A 20,967-nucleotide genomic window follows, 5' to 3' on the forward strand; every position below is an offset into this window, starting at 1 on the left:
GGATCAGAGAAACTCATGGTCACAGGAAACTGCACAGGGATTGAGCTAGTGAAAGTCAATTATGCAAAGGCCTCCATCAAGCATCATAGCTCATTTTCGACGATAGATATGGGGAGAACCCACACCTACCCAGCCTCGACAAAGAAAACAAACATCATCCTAACTAACTATTTAAGGATGGCGCCGGCAAGCTGCCAGCGCCATCCTAAAATAGTTACTAAATAAGCTTCATCAGGAAGCACTAATAGATAAAATAAAGCAGGTGCTCGAGCAACTGCTTTATTTTATCTATTAGTGCTTCCTGTTGAAGCTAACTTAGTAACTATTTTTAGGATGGCGCTGGCAGCTTGCCGGCGCCATCCTAAAATAGTTAAAAGTTCAACAGTTGAACTTTTGCCCCCGAAATCCGCCGCTCGCGGATCTCGCGGATTTTCAGTAAATTCGCGGGAGTTCGCGGATTTACCGAAAATCCGTGAAATCCGCGAGCGGAACGGATTTTGCGCTCACCCTTAATGGTCACACCTGCCACTTCCATAACAGGTCGAGTAAACCTAGTCAAAATGTGTATCCTCCCAAAATATATCTTTGTATTCAGCGCTATTCCCTCGGCATTTTGATCTCAAAGCAATTGAAAAAAGCCAACAAGAAATGAACTCCTTTATTTGGAATTATAAATCCACCAGACTTGCCTGGAAAAAGCTGAGGAGGAAAAGAGGAGAAGGGAGGTCTAGCTTTGCCTGACCTATTATACTATGCTTGGGCATTCCAGATGACACACTCGAGGATGCTTCTAAAAACACCAACCAATCTTTCGAATGGATCAATGTATAGAGCCATGTTAATCGGGGCAACCTATCAGTGGACGGTTTTATGTTCAAATTTGCCAGCCAGAAATTCTTCAAAAAAATCAAACTTAAAATACTACAATCTTGGTCTAAGACGTGGCTTATCATCAGAAAAAGACTGGGGTTGTCTTACTACTCAAACTTTGCCCCAATTTGGGGAATCCCCTGGGCTTCCACTATGTATGAGAGATAGCTTGTCAGTTACACTGGAACATGCACGGATCAAAAGATGGGGTCAACTATTGAAGGAAGGATCATTAATTACATGGGACGAATTAAACGACCACATTCGGTCCCGGACTGTCCAGATTTAAGTACATTCAGCTGGATAGCTGGACAAGAGCCCAGTGTAGAAAAGACAAACATCTTGGGAAAGTAAGCTCTTTGGAACAACAGTTAGTGGAAAAACCAGGGGGAAGAAAGGAGGTAGCTTTGTGGTATTGGCAGATTCTTGCAGAAATTGATGGAGACTTTACCCTTGCAGATCAATTATGGGGATCCGCAACTGGCCTTCATTGTGAGGAGATGTGGCTAAATTCTTTTGCCCTCTTACACAAGATTGTAAAACCATCATGGCTAAGAAGAAATCATCTTTTCACAGTACACCGTGCATACATCACGCCACTTAAACTTTCCAAATATCTCCCAGAGAAAAAATGTATAAATGTAATCTTACGGGAGCATCCGATGTCCACATGTTTATGGAATGCCCCGATATAAGTCGGTTTTGGGAAGAAGTGAAGGCCACTTTAAACTCCATCCTGAATACATCATTCTTAACAACACTACCACTTATTATTTTTGGGCTGGAAGACAACATTACAGGTAAAGCAAGGTCATTCCTTTTTTTATGTCATTTTGCTAGCAAGAAGGCAAATCTGCATGCATTGGACAGAGAAAACAGCCCCCTCACATTCTGCATGGCTCACATCACTATACGAAACATCTAAAGCAGACCTTAATAGATCATGTAGTAAACGCAATCTGGCATTTTGGGAGTTGCTGTCCGAGTGGAGATAGAATCCGGGTTTTTTTTTCCCCCCCGGGTCCTATGATTATGCCGTTAATACTCCTTGGACTGGGTCTAGCCTCGGCACAATATTGGTCCTACAGGTTGAAACATACCTAGATGGAGTCAGCTTAAATTCCCCAAGTTTCTGGATTTTTATCTCCCACCAAAAAATTTACTCGAGTCCTGGTATAGGAAGGAGGGCACGTAAAAACACTTTGGATTGGATCCTAAGTGAAGGACTCGCTAGAGGGTTGGTATCTTCCATATTGAGGTTATGGCAAATGAGGACAAAAAAAAAACTGCGGTTCAACCAATGTCTTGAAGTTAAAACTTTATTTATATCGCGGACATTGAGAGAGATACATTCTGCAAACAATATCAATATAGCAAATAGAAAGTTATTAATAGCAATACATATACCAGCCCAAGAAGCGGAGATTCCATGCTCATATAGATAAACCCTGGGGTGATATATAATGATATATTATTGAAAACAACAGTTTATGCCACATGTAAAACATTTTTTCACGATACAAAAACATAAATCTGAATGTAGTTCTTAGACTTAGACACACGTACTGAATAATTTAAAAACAAGACCTTTCCACTTTTATTCCTTGCAGAGTTTAATTTAACCAACAACAGCTGAATATCAAACCCAAAGTACGGCATCGACAATATTAAAACGCTGAACGAAGTCCCCAAAGCATAAGTAAATTTACATGGGACAGCACTTCTGTTCACTAGAATGGGTAAGCAGCGATTCTCCCATACTGTGAGAGATATTTGGGTAACATCCAAAAATACTATGCTTGTTTTGAGTGACCCGTTCTGTTTCGTTTTCCTTTTTTATAGAGGAATAGCCAGACAGAGCTCTATGATGATTTTTAATTCCCAACTGTTGCATCCCAAATATTACGGTGGCTCTCACGGACAACACACAATATTGATTATAGTTGAAAGGTATGCATGAAAAATGGTATCTATGTCATCGTGTATATGACACTTGGTTTAATCACAGAATTTTGAGATTCATGATAAGAGATATATAATCTCTCTACCTATTTCTAGGCTTATCATTGAGGCCTTTGATGTGGAGGGTCATCCTCCACAGATTTTGTAATTGAAACATAATTCATCTTATAAAAAGGTATGGTACAACTACATATACTATCATGATAATAAGCAGGGCATTAATATTAAACAAACTGGTAGGTTTTTTCTAGTCCGCCCCGAATTAGCTAAAGAGCTTCATGACGTAAACAAATTAAATGTCACACTAATTGATGATAAGAATGAGATTACATACCAATACAATTTGAAACGAATTGAGTATACCCACAGGCACTCTAAATGTTACTGAGGTGCCACATGTGTTTTTTTAATATATACTGGAATGAAATGAGAAAGAATCAAGTCAAATGAGAAAAGTAGCATGTTAAAGTCTAATATGAAAGTCTGGGGGACCAAGTGTCAGTTTACAAAATGCCAAGTTTGTGTAGCTTTTTTTGTGTAACAGGCCTATAAAACAACAGAATTGGAAGATATAGTATAAGAGAGTTCATTTAGAATTGAGTGTACACATCAAAGGAAAATGTTAGAATCTGAGAAAAAGAATGTATAGCACAATTAGTTTGCGTAATATGCCTAAACAGAGTATTTTTATCGTTTAGATCTGATGAAAACTTTTGTAGTCCTGAAGAAGGTGAAATTATCAAGGTGTCACCGAAACGCGGTGTCAGCTGTTTTTAGAAAGTTTTTATCAATATACATGGAAGATTTATATTGTAACCTAAATTAGGAGGAATGTTAGTGCATCCATTGAATGAATATGTGATCAGTTGTCTATGTTTATAAATGATTTTTATAAATTACCTTTTTTTATGACTTTTGTGTTCACATTTGACATTTTTTGTGGTCATACATTTCTCAAACTAGCCTGTTGTGTAAGCTTTTAGACTCATTTGTAACTAGGCATCAGTCTCTTGGAAGATGATATTTTCACCCACTCAAGAGCAGTGATACATATCATAGACGCTTGGCCCAGGTTAAGGTGTTAGCCCTCTTTACTTTTGCAGTATAGGGACTCCTGTGTTTTTGTCTTATCTCATGAGCACAAGATTTCTTTTACTATGCAAGAATACTGCATAAAAGAAATGCATAGAATTAATTGAAAGTAATTTAATTATATTTCAATACAAGTATTTTTTCCAGTCTATTTTATTATTTTCATGTTAACATTTACATTTTACATCACCTCAAAAGAGAACTTGATGTTTTATCGCATATAATAAGCATACATCAGTGCCGCACCGTCAGATTTGTAGAATGAACAGTAAACAGCCACACAAAGGTCAGAACAAACCATACATAAACCATAACTTGGACAAGGCATAATAAGCAGTGCCTCCCACGGTCCATTAGTACTATAAAATGCAAGGGTAATATATAACAGTTGGGTCTCGTTCAATGGCAAAGGAAGAGGACAATAAGACTGAGAAAAAGAAATATGTTTCAAATGGCTCCCACCTAAACACCCCTGAGGAACATAGTACATTGCAGGTTCATGTTCAGTTCTGCAACACCTTTGTGCAGTAAACCACCCTTAATCGAGTGCCAGGAACAGCTTTGCCCCATCGTTTCTATGTACTTTAACGCCCCCCGGTTAATACTCGAACTAAGCCCTGCGTGTGCTTTCTCACACAGCTCTTAAAAAACGAGCAGCAGTTCCACTGACTTTTGCCAGCCAGGACATCCGATTAGCACCGTGAGGCTCGGATGGCCATGAACAATTCGTAAATACAGCGGGTAGGTGTGAACCCCTTTAATAAGCTTGGCTTATTCTCACACAACCATGCAAGTACCCCGAGTTACATTTTAACTCATTAACTTTTGTCCACACAGCCCCACCCAAAATTGAGCAGGAGTGGTTCTGCACACAGCTCACCTGAAAACTGTATACTTTAAATTCAGGTAGGCACCATTAAGTTTTTATAGCTTTTTGATTATTGTACTCTATTTGAATGCTATGTAGTGGTACCAATGACATATAATGAATGAGGATTCACTGTCATTTCCATAGCGTTTCTTGAATTCTGGAGTGGATTTTCACAAATTATCGACTGGGGTGCATTGATTGAATCTACTGCAATAAGGTAATCGACACCGCCACGCATAAAACATTTAACTGGTACTTATCAGTTATCTAGTTTATGGTATACTGATGCCATTTAATTAATTTTAGGTACCCCACGCCATGTCATATGTGAAGCAATGTCCCCTTGACATGGAAAAAGATATGAATTCAAGGTAATATGATGAATCGAACATAGTAGTATTCACTGACAAATTGTATACTAGTTGATCTAGATACATTCTGGATTTTAATTTGTTTCTACAGGATACCTTTTGAGCTGTGGTAAACTTGGATCTTCCCACAGCGCTTGCTCTATTACTAAGAGTAAGAGAAACTGCCAGATCCCGTTTGTGGGATAGGCTATCACCTTCACCACGGATAGTAATTTCCTCTATTCCTTTCTTTCTTAGGGTTATTCAATATTCCCTGGTTGCCTCAATTTTCCATTTGTCCTGATGAAGACTCGCAATCCCCAGGTCCAACTCACCTTTTGGGAATAAGTCGAGTCAAAACGTCGACATCCCTAATATATACACCTTGGACCAACTGTTCGTTTAGCATTTTATACAGTGCAAAATTGATGACATTTAGGTTCATGTATAACTATGTTTCTTGATTAGAATGTAATAAAACTATGTTGTTGGCCAGGTGTTCAATACAAGAAAAAAAAATTGTGTCTAGTATTGATTGTAAAATAATGTGAATTACTTCTCAATCACTATCTCGTTACTTTTCTCCCCTTCACTTGCTTTCATTTTCTGGATCACATCTTTCCTTTGCACTCTCCCGTTCTGGGGCAACCGTTGTGTTTTTATTGGTAAAAAAGTATTACAAAAATATGAATACAAAAATTAAATAGGAATATATTTTTCTTTAACCGTGGTGTCGGTTCTCTTTCAAAGACAATATAGTCTTTACATGTAGCAGACAGATCGATGTTGCTTTGTATTTAACTATTGATTTATTCTTGATTTGCTCAAAATCTGTAATTTATAGGTTCAGGACCATTGTTTGTTTACAATCACATTTACCCAGGTCCATACCTTCTGGGCTACCCCATTTTCATAATGGTTACCTTTGCGCAGCGCGACTGCGAGGGTTGTTTTTGTCTTTACGTTTTGTCTTAAAGGTTTTTTGTTAAATGTGTTATAACTTTGCCACAAAAAGATCTGCCCTATAGTTTGATACATTTACCAGACTATGTCTGAGAAGGAAACCCTCACATATAGTGAAGACTATATTAACAAACTTCTAGAAGAGGAGGGAGGGGGAACTCTCATAGCGGGCAGTACAGTTTCTGGTGACCTATCTCTCAATGAAAAAATCTCAAAATTAGAGAGACTTGAAAAAAAGTTAATAAGAACCAGGCTACATGGTCACACACTGGCTAAATATCTACGATCAAACGTGATTCCCATTGGTCTCCAAGTAAAAAACGAACCTGCGATTTTCCTGGAAAATCCGAAATTTAAGGAGAACTTCAGCTTTGTGTCCAACACGTGTTCCAGACATTGGATGGTGTTGGGCATAGAGACTGCTGTTGAAGAAGTCGAGAGACTAACAAAGGAAATTGCAGACTTACGGAAAGAGATCATTGATGACAAGGCCTTAGTGAATGCCAAAGAAGCCCTAGCAGGCTAGAAAAAACAATAAAGGACTTTGAAATATATACACAAGGCATCAAATTGGATAAAGTGACAAAAGATATAAAAGCTTACGACAAAAAGATCACGTACCCTTACCTCCAGGAGGGATATTTTGAAAAAGACCCACGCGGAGGTTGGTCTGGTAGGGGTAGAGGTGGCTATAGGAGGTATAATACCTTCTCGGGTTCATCGGCTGGTAGTGGTTCAGACATTGATTCTGAATGCCCTAGCACGAGCACTGGCTCAGCCACCAACCCCCCTCACAATCAGAATTACCCAGAACAACAGCCTTTTTTAGAGGAAGATCAATGGTGGGGTTCATCTACGAGAGGCCGTCCCTGGGGGAGGCCCAGGGGCTCGAGATCTCACCCATGGAACAGGGGAGCGGGACGAGGGAAAAAACAAACCCACTTCCAACAGAACTCCCACAGGGAAATCAACACGAGAAGGCAACAATACAAATGGTGAGAAAAGAACCAGACAGTCCTATAATCAATATATCTGATTATCAATTATCCCCTATTGAACCACAGGTCCTATCTAAGGGACTGTCCTTTGTCCCTACCAATATGCCCAACGATTTCAACCTTAGAGTTGAACTTCAACAATTTTTTTGAAAAATTCGCCTTAGGCATTATTTCCAAAAAATCCCATTGAACCCTACTTTTTCAGGTAGTGGACTACGACCGCCTTCTAAGTTTAACCCCCCCACACACTTGATTGACAATAAGATATTGGCTTATGAACAAGTGGTGTTAAGGGACATCAATGAGACTTTATCCACAAGGCAGTACGTTCCATACAATATAAGTCGGGATGAAAAAACTGCGTTACAATCCTTAAAAAACAACAGCAACATCGTCATAAAGCCCGCCGACAAAGGCGGGGCGATTGTTGTACAGAATCTGGAGAGTTATAAATCTGAAATTTACACACAATTGGGTACACCAGGCAATTGTGAGCTCTTGAGGAAGGATCCAACTAAAACAATCAGTGATTCCATACAAAAATTAACTAAAGGAGCATTGGAGCAGGGGATTATTAACAAACACGAATATGAGTTTCTAAACAATAAGAACCCTAGAGTACCAACTATATACACGCTCCCTAAGGTGCATAAGAGGCTAGAAGACCCCCCGGGAAGACCCATAATATCAGGGTGTGGGTCCCTTTTGGAGCCGTTGTGCAAGTATATCGATGTGTTTTTAAAGCCCATAGCCACGGCAACTCCCACGTATATACGGGACACTGCACATACCATTCAATTGGTGGAAGGTTTCAATTATGACCACAACACGTGTATATTGGATGCGATGGATATCGCATCCCTATACACAAATATCCCTCAGAACGAGGCATTGTCTTGTGTAGAGCGTGCCCTGAATAGGAGAATTGCCCCTCACAGAGTACCGACGGATTTCATTGTCCAACTTTTGGAAATTGCAATGACTAAAAACTTTTTTATTTTCCAAAATGAATACTACATTCAGACGAGCGGAGTAGCGATGGGGGCTAGCTTCGCTCCGAATCTTGCCATCATCTATATGAGCGAGTATGAAAGTAGATTTGTCCTCAATCAATATAACCCTTACCTCAATAACATTTTATTGTGGGTAAGGTATATTGATGACGTTCTTTTGATCTGGAACGGTGGGGATTCTGAACTTAGGGACTTTCATAATTGGATTAATACCTGTTCCAACAATATCCAATTCACTTTAGAATCAAACTCATTGTCTATCAATTTTCTAGATCTAAAAATCAAAACAGAGGATGGTAAGCTTTATACCACCTTGTTTAGAAAAGACAGTGAACGAAACACCCTCCCCAGGTATACAAGTCATCACCCACGCAACCTCAGGGACAACCTGCCCTTTGGGCAATTCCTGAGGTTGCGGCGGAATTGTTTCAGAAAGGACGATTACCTAGAAGAATCTGCCACTCTATTGTTGAGATTGAGTGAGCGTGGTTATCCCATTAGGCTCCTCAAAAAAGCTAGAAAGCGGGCCTGGCATAACCATCGAGAACATTTACTTTGTACCACTAAACAACCCAAGGAAGATAGACTGGTTTGTGTTACGACTTTTAACACTAAAAGTAATAACATCAAAAAAAAATTAAATCGCCATTGGCATTTAATCAGTGGGGAATTGGGTGGGATGCCGCCACCCTTACATGCATTCCGTAAAGGTAGAAATATCCGGGATCATCTGGTGAAAGCATTGTTACCACAAAAACTACCTTTGAGCCAATCAACGATTTGGGGAGCACCACCAGTTGAAGGCCATAAAAAGTGTGGAAGTTGTAAGGCTTGCCCCCTCACTTTGGAATGTAACACTTTTGATCACAATGAGCGAACATACAAGCTCATCCAACATACCAACTGTAATACTACTTGGGTAGTTTATGCGGTTACATGTCCATGCGGCTTTCTGTATGTGGGTCAGACCACACAGAAAGTAAAATGTTGAATCTTGCAACACATGAGCCGGATAAGGTGTAAAGTCCAGGGTGCACCATTGGTTGACCACTTCAGCAGATTTGAACACCCTGAGAACAGCCTACGTTGGTGGGTCATTGAAAAAATAACAGCCAATCCCAGAGGAGGTGACTTACACAACATCCTAAATAGAAGAGAGTGTAAATGGATATATACTCTCAACACTGTCAATAAGGGGTTGAATGAACTTGAAGAAATGAACAGACAGGTGGCACTCTTGGGAATATGAATACATTCCAGTAGACGTGAATATGTTTTGGTATATCTTGAACTGTCTAATGTTTTCATTACAGACTGCATTATATGATTAACTATGTTAGATTGTACTATATTGTTAACACCATCTATACACCAAAACATAGTATCTATCTAGTTATGAGAGATCTGTGTAACATTTCACGTTCCATTATGATGTTCAATGTAACCTAGTTGTTATCCAGGTTGATGTATCTGATCACCATGTCTAGTTTATGTGACATCTTGACTGTGAACTGTCAGTACCCAGGACATTTCAATATGGATATATTTTTCACCCTCCAGCATGAATATAACCTCCAGGGTCCATCATGGTAATTAGTGTAAATTTGTGACTGTCTGATTACCATATCTAACTTATGTCCTTACCCAAGATAATTCATTGTGGATAGCTCATATCCCTGAGTATGAATTGAGCAAAATACCCTTTCAGTATTCACCCTTAATAACATCCAAGCTATGACGGCTGGTTAGTTTTTGCACTAATCCGATTGTGAACTGACCTTACCCTGAACAACCCAAGGGTTTAGATTACCTCCGGGTCCCTTGTTTATTTTTACACAGGGATTTATATCTCTATTCCCCTAATATGACACGAGCTCTGTGCGTTCACTCTTTTGGATGTCTCTATTAATTATCTCGAGTGAAAAATGATATTATTTAGGTAGGGTGGTGATTGATTAACAACATTGCCCCCGCCTCCGCAAAAAGATCCTTAAAATTCCAATATCGCCCTCTTTCAGCTTTTGGCGATTTTATAGCTCGCGCAGACTTGAAATTTTGCCCCCTTTTTTCCATCCATTGCGTATAATTTCTCCACAAGGTGGAATACGTATCAACTACAAAACAGTCCTCTTTCTATGTAGACTGTGCTCAGAAGTCTGGGTACTTATCCATGCGGAAGTACCCGAGCATTCACCGACGGCGTTCTGAAGCACTTCGAGGCTCGGATTGAAGACGCTTTCCCCCGCATAGCAGAGTGGGTAGGTGGAGAGCACATTAAATCTATCGAGCGTTTCTATGTACTTTAACGCCCCCGGTTAATACTCGAACTAAGCCCTGCGTGTGCTTTCTCACACAGCTCTTGAAAAACGAGCAGCAGTTCCACTGACTTTTGCCAGCCAGGACATCCGATCAGCACCGTGAGGCTCGGATGGTCATGAACAATTCGTAAATACAGCGGGTAGGTGTGAACCCCTTTAATAAGCTTGGCTTATTCTCACACAACCATGCAAGTACCCCGAGTTACATTTTAACTCATTAACTTTTGTCCACACAGCCCCACCCAAAATTGAGCAGGAGTGGTTCTGCACACAGCTCACCTGAAAACTGTATACTTTAAATTCAGGTAGGCACCATTAAGTTTTTATAGCTTTTTGATTATTGTACTCTATTTGAATGCTATGTAGTGGTACCAATGACATATAATGAATGAGGATTCGTTGTCATTTCCATAGCGTTTCTTGAATTCTGGAGTGGATTTTGGCAAATTATCGACTGGGGTGCATTGATTGAATCTACTGCAATAAGGTAATCGACACCGCCACGCATAAAACATTTAACTGGTACTTATCAGTTATCTAGTTTATGGTATACTGATGCCATTTAATTAGTTTTAGGTACCCCACGCCATGTCATATGTGAAGCAATGTCCCCTTGACATGGAAAAAGATATGAATTCAAGGTAATATGATGAATCGAACATAGTAGTATTCACTGACGAATTGTATACTAGTTGATCTAGATACATTCTGGATTTTAATTTGTTTCTACAGGATACCTTTTGAGCTGTGGTAAACTTGGATCTTCCCACAGCGCTTGCTCTATTACTAAGGGTAAGAGAAACTGCCAGATCCCGTTTGTGGGATAGGCTATCACCTTCACCACGGATAGTAATTTCCTCTATTCCTTTCTTTCTTAGGGTTATTCAATATTCCCTGGTTGCCTCAATTTTCCATTTGTCCTGATGAAGACTCGCAATCCCCAGGTCCAACTCACCTTTTGGGAATAAGTCGAGTCGAAACGTCGACATCCCTAATATATACACCTTGGACCAACTGTTCGTTTAGCATTGTATACAGTGCAAAATTGATGACATTTAGGTTCATGTATCACTATGTTTCTTGATTAGAATGTAAAAAAACTATGTTGTTGGCCAGGTGTTCAATACAAGAAAAAAAAAAATTGTGTCTAGTATTGATTGTAAAATAATGTGAATTACTTCTCAATCACTATCTCGTTACTTTTCTCCCCTTCACTTGCTTTCATTTTCTGGATCACATCTTTCCTTTGCATGCTCCCATTCTGGGGCAACCGTTGTGTTTTTATTGGTAAAAAAGTATTACAAAAATATGAATACAAAAATTAAATAGGAATATATTTTTCTTTAACCGTGGTGTTGGTTCTCTTTCAAAGACAATATAGTCTTTACATGTAGCAGACAGATCGATGTTGCTTTGTATTTAACTATTGATTTATTCTTGATTTGCTAAAAATCTGTAATTTATAGGTTCAGGACCATTGTTTGTTTACAATCACATTTACCCAGGTCCATACCTTATGGGCTACCCCATTTTCATAATGGTCGCCATACATGCATGGCAATACCAGATGACCATTTTGTAATGGGTGTAGGAAAGTGGGTTTCTGTTGCAGTTACCCCCCACTTTTTGCCAGACTACTGATGCACTTTGACTTGATGTGCCTTGGGTCCCTGTCAATCAGGTTCCCAGGGCCTGTGTTCTTTCTCCAAAACTAACCCAATTGGCATTTCTAGCCACAGGTCATAATTTGTAAATGGTACCACAGGACCAGGGAATACCTCTATGGGCTGCAGCACTTATTTTGCCACCCATAGAGGGCCTGTACGTTCACACACACATACTGCCTTTGCAGGTTGCGTGTGTTGGTGGAGAACAAAGTGAAGAGTCAACAAGGTTCACATCTCTGAGTGGCATGCCTACAACCCACTGCCCTGGCATAGGTCAGGCACCCCTCTAGCTGGGTGCACTATACCAGTAGTGAGGGTACAGATGCATGAGCCATGTACCCCTACAGCGTTTGAGTCCATTCTTACATATTATAAGTGCAGTGCTGCCATTAGGAGTATAAGGTGCTGGGAGCTTGTCATTACAATCTCCACAGCACCAGAATGGCTACACTCAAAACTGAGAAGTTTGGTATCAAACTTCTCAGCACATTAAACCCACACTGATGCCAGTGTGAGATTTAATGAAAAATACACACAAAGGGCAACTTCGAGATGCCCTCTGAAAAACGATCAGCCACTGGTGGGTTCCATTACGGGTACACACCAGCCTGCCACCACGAGATATGTTCCTGGACCCCTAGGGTGGGAGCCTTCGCTCCCTGAGCCCATAAACAAAGCATTTCCTGGGCGAAGATGTTCACACCTCCCCCAGGCCAGTAAGAGACATTTTTGGCAGGGGAGCTTCAAAGGCCTGGCAGCCTTTGTAATGCGACCCCCAGCTTCTCCTGCTATCAGGAGCAGGCCCCCTTTCTGTCTCCCCTCCTTTTCGGCGGGAAGACAGGCGTGAAATCCTAGCCTGCCAGAAGGTGTGCCCAACTCTGCCAACTCCACCCCAAAGGTGGGGAAGGCACGGTGAAGCCCACTCTTCAGTGCCGGCCATCTTGCAGATGGCAGGCACTACCCAATCAGGATTAGGGATTGTGCTCACTCCCCAGGTGGGGTGAGCACACCAAGGTTGTGTAGTCACCCTAAGGTCAGTAGCTCATTGGCTACCGACTCCAAGACCCCTAAATGCCCCCTAAATACAGCATTTAGGGGGCAGCCCTGAACCGAGAAGGCAGATTCCCACAACCTACGAAGAAAACAGACAAAATAATACTCCCAGGAGAGAAGACTACCCCAGCCCTACCGGCCCCTCAGCATTTTACACAGATCCTGCACCAAAAATCGTCTTGTCCTGCAGCCAGCAACCTCCAGAACCCCTGGGAGGACTAACTGCCTTCTACAAAGACCGGATCTCCTGTGAACAGCAGCGCTGTTCAAAAGATACTCTGAAAACAGACTCTGAGCCTGCTGAGGACAAAGAAAGCCAACGCCTGGAACTACCAGTGCACCCGTCACCAACAGGCTTGTGTTCGAGTGGTCCACCAGTCACAGCGAGGTCCCCCAGGGCTCCAGAGTCTGAGTCCACCGTGGGTTGACCCCTTCAGGACTCCCCAACGTCGCCTGCAGCCTCTGCACAGAGACCTCCCAACCGCAACAGCCCGGTAAGGTGAAATCTAACCTCAAAAGACGCCCCTGCATCCATCCGTCCTGAGCCCTGAAGAAAAGAACCCGAGGTGCACCTACCTCACCGAGCCCCCCAAATCACCTGCCCAGCTGTTGGTTCCTCCCGGAAGCCTTCCTGGAATGAGCCTGCAGCGGAAAACCAAAACTGAAAATCCAGATTGAAAACAACAGAGCACCTGACATCAAAACACTACTCTGCACCCGACCGCCCCAGTGCCGCTTAGGGTGCACCTTTTGTGCTGGCTTGTTTCCCCATTTGCCCTGAGCTAAAGTCCAGGAGCTTTGCTCCCACAGCCAAGTGGCCTGCTAGTCAGCAGCCACCAACCGGAGGCCGCCTATCCCCCATGGGATAACATTGGGCCTCAGCACTCTGCACCCGGCCACACTAGTGCAGCTGAGGTTGTAAGAAGAGTGCATCCTTGACCCTGGGGAACCCCTGAGTCTACCCCCAGAACCTCAACTCGCACTACCAAATACTTACCTCAAAACCGTTAACCATATTTTCCTCCACAGGAAAAAACATTGACTTGGAAAAGTGTGGAGTTTGAAAACCTAAAGAAATTCTTTGAAATTACACTGTTTAACAAAAACGATTTTACTTACCTGTTTGCAGGAAATGTCCCAGAGTAGTATCCAGGCACACTACTCTGAGTAAGAAAAGTAATCCAAAAAGTAACTTCCCTGGTATTTTACTGAAAATCTCATTCAAGTCTATGTACTGTATTTACAAATCATTGCATTTCTCTGAAACAATACTGTAAGTCAAATCAAAATACATTTACTATTGCAATCTAAACTGTTTACAAACTGCATTACTACTGTACAGAATGTATTACTTACGTGTGCCAGGCTTGCATGATTCTAGAAAATAAAATAACCAAAAGAATATTTTTATTCAAAAACAATTGGTCTGAAGTTGTCTTTGAGTGTGTGAATTCATTTGCTGACAGAGTGTACAACAAATGTTTAACACTGTCCTATGATACTGCCTTACTGCTCGACCACACTACCACAAACAGAGAGTAAGGTTCTATCTAAATTTACCTCTGTCTACCTTTGGGGTTCCACTGGACTCTGTGCACACTATATGTCACTTTGGTATAGTATATACAGAACCCGCTTCCTACAATGGGTTTTTTAAATGTTTTTTTTAAACTCCAATATAACATGGCCACCATGCAAATACACACATATATGGTCTTCATCCTACAATGGAGTTTAAAAAAACATTTAAAAAACTCCATTACAATAGAGTCACTATGCATGCACAATGGGCATCTTTTACAGGAGTTCTTATGTTTTTTTAAACTCCATTAAAAGATTAGTGCCATCTATGCATGCAAATTCACGGTGGCAATGTTGGAATGGTTTGTCTTTGCCAGTGTCTATAAACTTATTCCTCAAGCATTGGCAATGGAAATGTCCTACACACAGATAACAACTTCAACATTCACTAATACACCAATGATACACAATTGTGTTTGAAGCTCTCCTTTGCTACAGACATCCAAGGCTTCAAACACGCTTTGCACCCCATTCATAGTTGTATGTCCAGCACCTACCTAAAGTTTGATGTCATCAAAATGGAATTCTTGCTGTTTGCCAAGAATTTCAAGCAACAACAAGTTCTAAGCTGGCTCAAAGACTCCCAGAATTCACTGAATGTCAATTCTTATGGATTTACCATGGACACCGATCTTACCCTCAATGAACACCATCAAAAAAACTAAAGGAACCTGATATCTTCTTTCTCTACTAGAGAAAGTGAAGCCATTTCGCCCAGTAAGTGACTTCAGAACTGCCATTCAGACATTTGTTCTCTTGCATCTGAATGGTGGCAATGCCCTGCTCCACAGCCTACCAGAATCCAGACTGACCCTCCTGTATACTACACTTAGCACTATGCTTCTTCATGGTCCTGTGAAAGCATGATCCCATCACCCCGACCTTAATGGTACTCCAGTGATACCCTGCCCTTGGCTACCTGCACAATCTACACCATCTTCAAAAAAAGCTCTATCAACTACAAAGCTATCACATGCCTTTTTGGATACAGTCTCACAATGATTGTTCAGAAACACATTTTCCCTTGAGAATACAACACTGAAATCACCACTAGTTATATCCAAATTAATACAACAGCTAATTTCAAAATTTAAATCCCAAACAATTCAACTCTTTAGTCATAAAATATCTCTTTTAGCCATTCTACTCCTTCAATAAAAATGCCTTGGAACTAGATTTGAATAAATGTGCCCCAAAACATTTTGGTGGGCTAGCTTTTATTGGAGGGCAATGATCATCCTAAGTTCATTGTTCACCCCTACATCACAAAATATAAACAATGAATACTCATCAAGGTCATTAGAATAAAGTCAATATTCAGAACACTGAAACACACTTAGTCAGGTAATATACTGTACATCGAATAGAACCTCTAAAGACTTCATGGTTTTGCATACCACTTTGTACCCACTGTTGGAAAATGGCCCTCTTAGCAGGGTCACCCTCACACCTTTTGCCCTTACCCTTGCCACTGGTAAACCTGATGCACTGATTGTGCCACACACTTAGGTAGTCCTTAACCATGTCTCAGGCCTGTCATTGCGGAGCCTGGCAAAGTACACCTTTTGGCAGGCCCAAACCTTTCCATTTTATACATATAAGACACCCTTCAGGTAGGCCCTGGATAACCTAGAGGAAAGGGTGCAATGTAGTTAGAAGGCAGGGCATATATATTTAAGTTGTACATGTCCTGGTAATAAAAAATTCAAATTGTCCTTTTTCACTATTGCCAGGCCTATCTCTCTCATGAGATAACATTGGGATTACCTTATTACATTTTATGAGTGCAATTTCTAAATAGTAAGATATAACTGTTTCAAGAATGTTATCTTTCGAGTCTTAATTTTAAATCCAAACTTACAGTGAAGTAGGATTTTCAATTGCAATTCTGAAAATGCCACTTTTAGAAAGTTGGCATTTTTCTTGCTTTAGCCATTTGGTGCCTGCAGCCTATCTCTGGTCACATGACTGGGTGTAGTTGGCAGTTGGGCTCTGTATATTCCTCCTATACAGCCACAAACAATGGGAGCCTAGATGTGTCTCAATGACTATCTCTGGCAGGAGGGAAGGGAGGAGCTGCACTCAGCCTCACTTACCCCTGAATAGGCGTTGTCCTGGACCTGCATCACTTGAACCCAGAACACAAAGTGAATCCAAGGGCTAGTTGGCTGCCCTCCTAATCTCCTTGGCTGAACGGTGCATTAATGAGCAGAACTGACGCATGACCGCTACTGTGTGGATTGGACCTGTCACAAAAGACTTGCATCACCGCCGCCTCCCACACCTTCAGACTGATGCCTTGTCTTCGAAACAGCCACTGTGCAAAGCTTTTCCAGGGGCAAGTTTCTTGCATCCCTCATCAACGGCAGCCTTGACAACGAAACTCTGCGATGCAGCTTCATAGCTCATCGAAACCGACGTATCCTCAACACCTGACTTCACATCACAAGCCCTATTGACAGGATCTTCAACGTCAATGCATCTGGACCTTGCACCACAGCCTTGTTACATCTTAGAACCAATGCATTGCCACTAATGCATGACACAACTTCTATGCGGATCCACACAACACTCCACAACCAGGATTTAACTTTGTTAAGCAGGCATAACTGGGTCCCCGTAGTCGGCCCGTGCTCCATTGCGGTCGGCCTGAACTTTTGATTTTGTCACAGTGTGGTTCAACCAGATATCCTCAATAGCTCTGTGCTTTTTGGCAATATTTTTAACTAAAAACCTTCAAATTAACAGGCTTGTGCGGACCACCCCTTCGTGTTAGCAGGGAACTTAGAGGAGGATGTGGAGCGACTGCAGGCCTGGTTCTCAGAGAGACTTAATGATCTGGCTCCTCTGAGACCCCTCCGCAAACCTGAAAAAGGTGCTTCTGCCCCTTGGTTTACGGAAGCATTGGCGGCCTCTCGGCGCCAATGCAAGGTAGCGGAAAGAGCATGGCGCGCAAATTACGACGCGACGGCGAAACTCGCCTACAGGTCTGTGGCGAAAGCCCAGGACTCCTTCCATGTGCTGGAGCCTGAGATACCGGGTCGGGTGGAGAATACCGCTGCTACCCGACTTAACGCAGGTGTGGCCTTGGCAGCTTTCCCTCCTCTCTCGCTGACCGCCTCATTTGACCTGATGGCTGGGCTTAAATCAGGTTCCCCTCGGGATGCCTGTCCGGCAAAATTTTTGGCTAAAATGGCAGCTGTCATTAATCCCCTCGTGAACCCCCTGTTGAATTGTTCTCTTGCACAGGGTGTGGTTCCCCAGGCCTGGAAGCAGGCCATGATCATTCCCCTGCTTAAAAAGCCTGGCCTGGATGTGGAGGTGTTGGCGAATTATAGACCTATTTCGCTCCTGCCGGCTTTTGCGAAGGTCATTGAAAAGCATGTCCATAAGGTGCTTGCCGATTACCTGGAGTCCCACGACCTACTGCACCCTACCCAGTCGGGTTTCCGCGCCAATCTTAGCACCGAAACAGCCCTCCTGGAAGTCTCGGAGGCGATTAAGGAGGTGCTGGATTCGGGCGGGAGAGCGATGCTGGTGATGCTAGATCTGTCGGCGGCCTTCGACACCGTCCCTCATGAGGGTCTTCTTGCAAGACTCTCAGAGGTTGGTCTCCGAGGGACGGTGCTCCAGTGGTTTCGATCTTTCCTGGCAGGCCGTCGACAAACGGTCTGGGCTTCTGCTTGCTCCGCCGAGATGTCGCCATTGGGTGTCGGAGTTCCTCAGGGCTCTGTCCTGAGTCCAACTCTATTCAACATCTTCATGACCCCTCTGGCGGCATTGGCGGAGTCTTTCGGGCCCAGATCGTTTCTTATGCCGATGACACCCAGCTCCTCTTCACCTGTGAGAGGGGTGCGGACTTCGATGGAGGTAGGATCCAGGGTTGCCTTGAGGCTGTGTTTCAATGGTTCCATCACAACAGCCTCAAGTGCAACTCGGATAAATCTGAGGTCCTCTTCTTTGGGTGCAGTTCGGATCCGGACTGGAAAGTGTGGTGGCCTGAGAACATGTTTCCACCAGCAAGTTCGTCCCAGGTGGCTAAAAACCTTGGGATTAAGATCGATAATGGCCTCACACTACGTTCACAGGTAATCGGTCTCACTGGTACCTGCTTTGGCCTACTCCGGATGCTACGTAAGTTCCTTCCCCTGTTATCGGAGGAACATAGGAAGATCACGGTGCAGGCGATTATAGGCTCGAGAATTGACTATTCCAACGTCCTTTATCTCGGCTTGCCAGAGTATCTGCTCCAACGGTTACAGGTTGTCCAGAATTCGGCAGCACGGGCCATCTTTGGACTATCTCGCCGTGCCAGAGCCTCGGGTCTTCTGGAGGCTCTGCACTGGCTCCCTGTCCGGAAGCGGATAATTTTTAAAACTCTTACTCTGGCGCACAAAGCCTTGCACGCCTCCGGAGCAAAATACCTGCAGAAGAGGCTGGCCTTTTATTTGCCTGCCAGGTCGCTCAGGTCTGAAGCCTTGCTTCTTGCGGCGGTTCCTCGTGTGAAGAGAGCCCGCATCGGAGGCCGCTCTTTTAAACTACTAGCGCCTCAGTTATGGAATAAACTGCCTGTGTCCCTGCGCAGCATTCCTAATTTGTTGGCCTTTCGGAAAGGGCTTAAAACCTGGCTCTTTTCCTCTTAGTTTCGGTCCCTATTAGGTTTCTTTTATCTCTGTTTCTTATTTTCCCTGTTGTGTTATGAGATTAGTGTGCAATCCAAAGCGTCGGGACACTCTTCTGAGTAGCCGCACGCTATACAAAACCCCTGCATAACATAACATAACATAACATAACATTAAATATCTTTGGTTCTACTAATTGGATTTTTGTTGTTTTGGTCTTGTTTTATTTATGAAAATCAGAACTATTTTCTAAACTTGTGTGGAATGATTATATGTGGTGTTTCCACTGTTTTACTGTTTGAAGTGTTGCACAAATACTTTACACACTGACACTCTAGTCATTCAACAACCCAATTTCTAACATTGGTGTTCAGCAATGTCCTTAGAGGACTTGTGTTTGAGCAGTGCCATGCAGTCATTGGTCTACACTACCTTTCAATATCTAAGACCATTATAAGTCTTTTCAGTTTCTCCTTTTCCTCTCATTTGGTCATTTTACAAATGTGATTCCTGCCTCAACTTTATACACTTGTGATTCTTTTGTTGTTGCACAGGTGATACATTGCCAGAATGGGAATAACCCTTAATCTCACCTCCTATCATTCTACAATATGAGGGAGTTGTAGGATTTCTGCAAGGAGAAGGGCTGGTAGTGAAGAAAGGGTCCACAAAGCTGGACCTTCAGGCAATCCTGTATGCTCATGTGGGAGCACAATGGGTAAGGGATTCAACAGAGGACCAAGAAGGTGATGACACTGGGAAGGGGCTGAGGAGGACTACTTTGCAGCTCTAGGGCTAGAGAATGCGGAGCTGTGGTTACTCCTGACCCTACAAGCAGGACCCCAAGACAGTGATGACCCTGAGAAGGAAAGGTAAGAAGAGGCAAATGACTAGGCACATGCTCCAGAGGAGAGGGGGTAGCCACAGAGAGAGAGAGAATCCTGCTGGATCCAAAGCAGAAAGTAGTGTCTCCTCCTACGACTTGTCTCCTGAGGAGTTGAAGGACAGACAAGCTGACAGGAATCTGGGTCCGCAACTGGCCCACCTGGCTGCAGAAGAGAGAAGAGCTGAGGCTGACAAAGTCCTGGCAGAGGAGAGGAGGGCTGAGGCTGAGCGGGCCTTAGCCAAGGAAAAGCTTGACATGGAGGCAGAGCAAAAGAAAGCTGAGGCTGAGAGAGCCTCGGGAGGGAAAAATATCTTACTGGCCCATGCACTGAGTCTTAAGGAGCTGGACCTGAAGGTCAAGCATCTGTTAGAGTCTAGCAAGAATGGTGGAAGCAAATCTATGGTGTCCCGTGCTGAAGGAAGGGTCCACATAACTAGAGATGTGGTACCTGATTTCAAGGAGGGGAATGACATAGACAGGTGGCTTCAGGCTTCTGAGATAGGTCTAGACAGGAGCCCTTAAGAGGATTGGGGACATTGCTTTGGAGGCATATTCGTGATTATGGTAGGGATACCATACTTGCCCTAGGGAAGGAGAACAGGCTGAGGTATCCCATCATGAAGGACACCCTTGTCAAGAGATAATGATCACCCCAGAAGAGTGCAGGTTGAGATTCAGGGACAGTCAGAAATAGTCTCACCAGTCCTGGGTGGATTTTGTG

This window comes from Lissotriton vulgaris, chromosome 8, assembly GCF_964263255.1.
Source record: "Lissotriton vulgaris chromosome 8, aLisVul1.2, whole genome shotgun sequence".
Classification (NCBI taxonomy): domain Eukaryota; kingdom Metazoa; phylum Chordata; class Amphibia; order Caudata; family Salamandridae; genus Lissotriton; species Lissotriton vulgaris.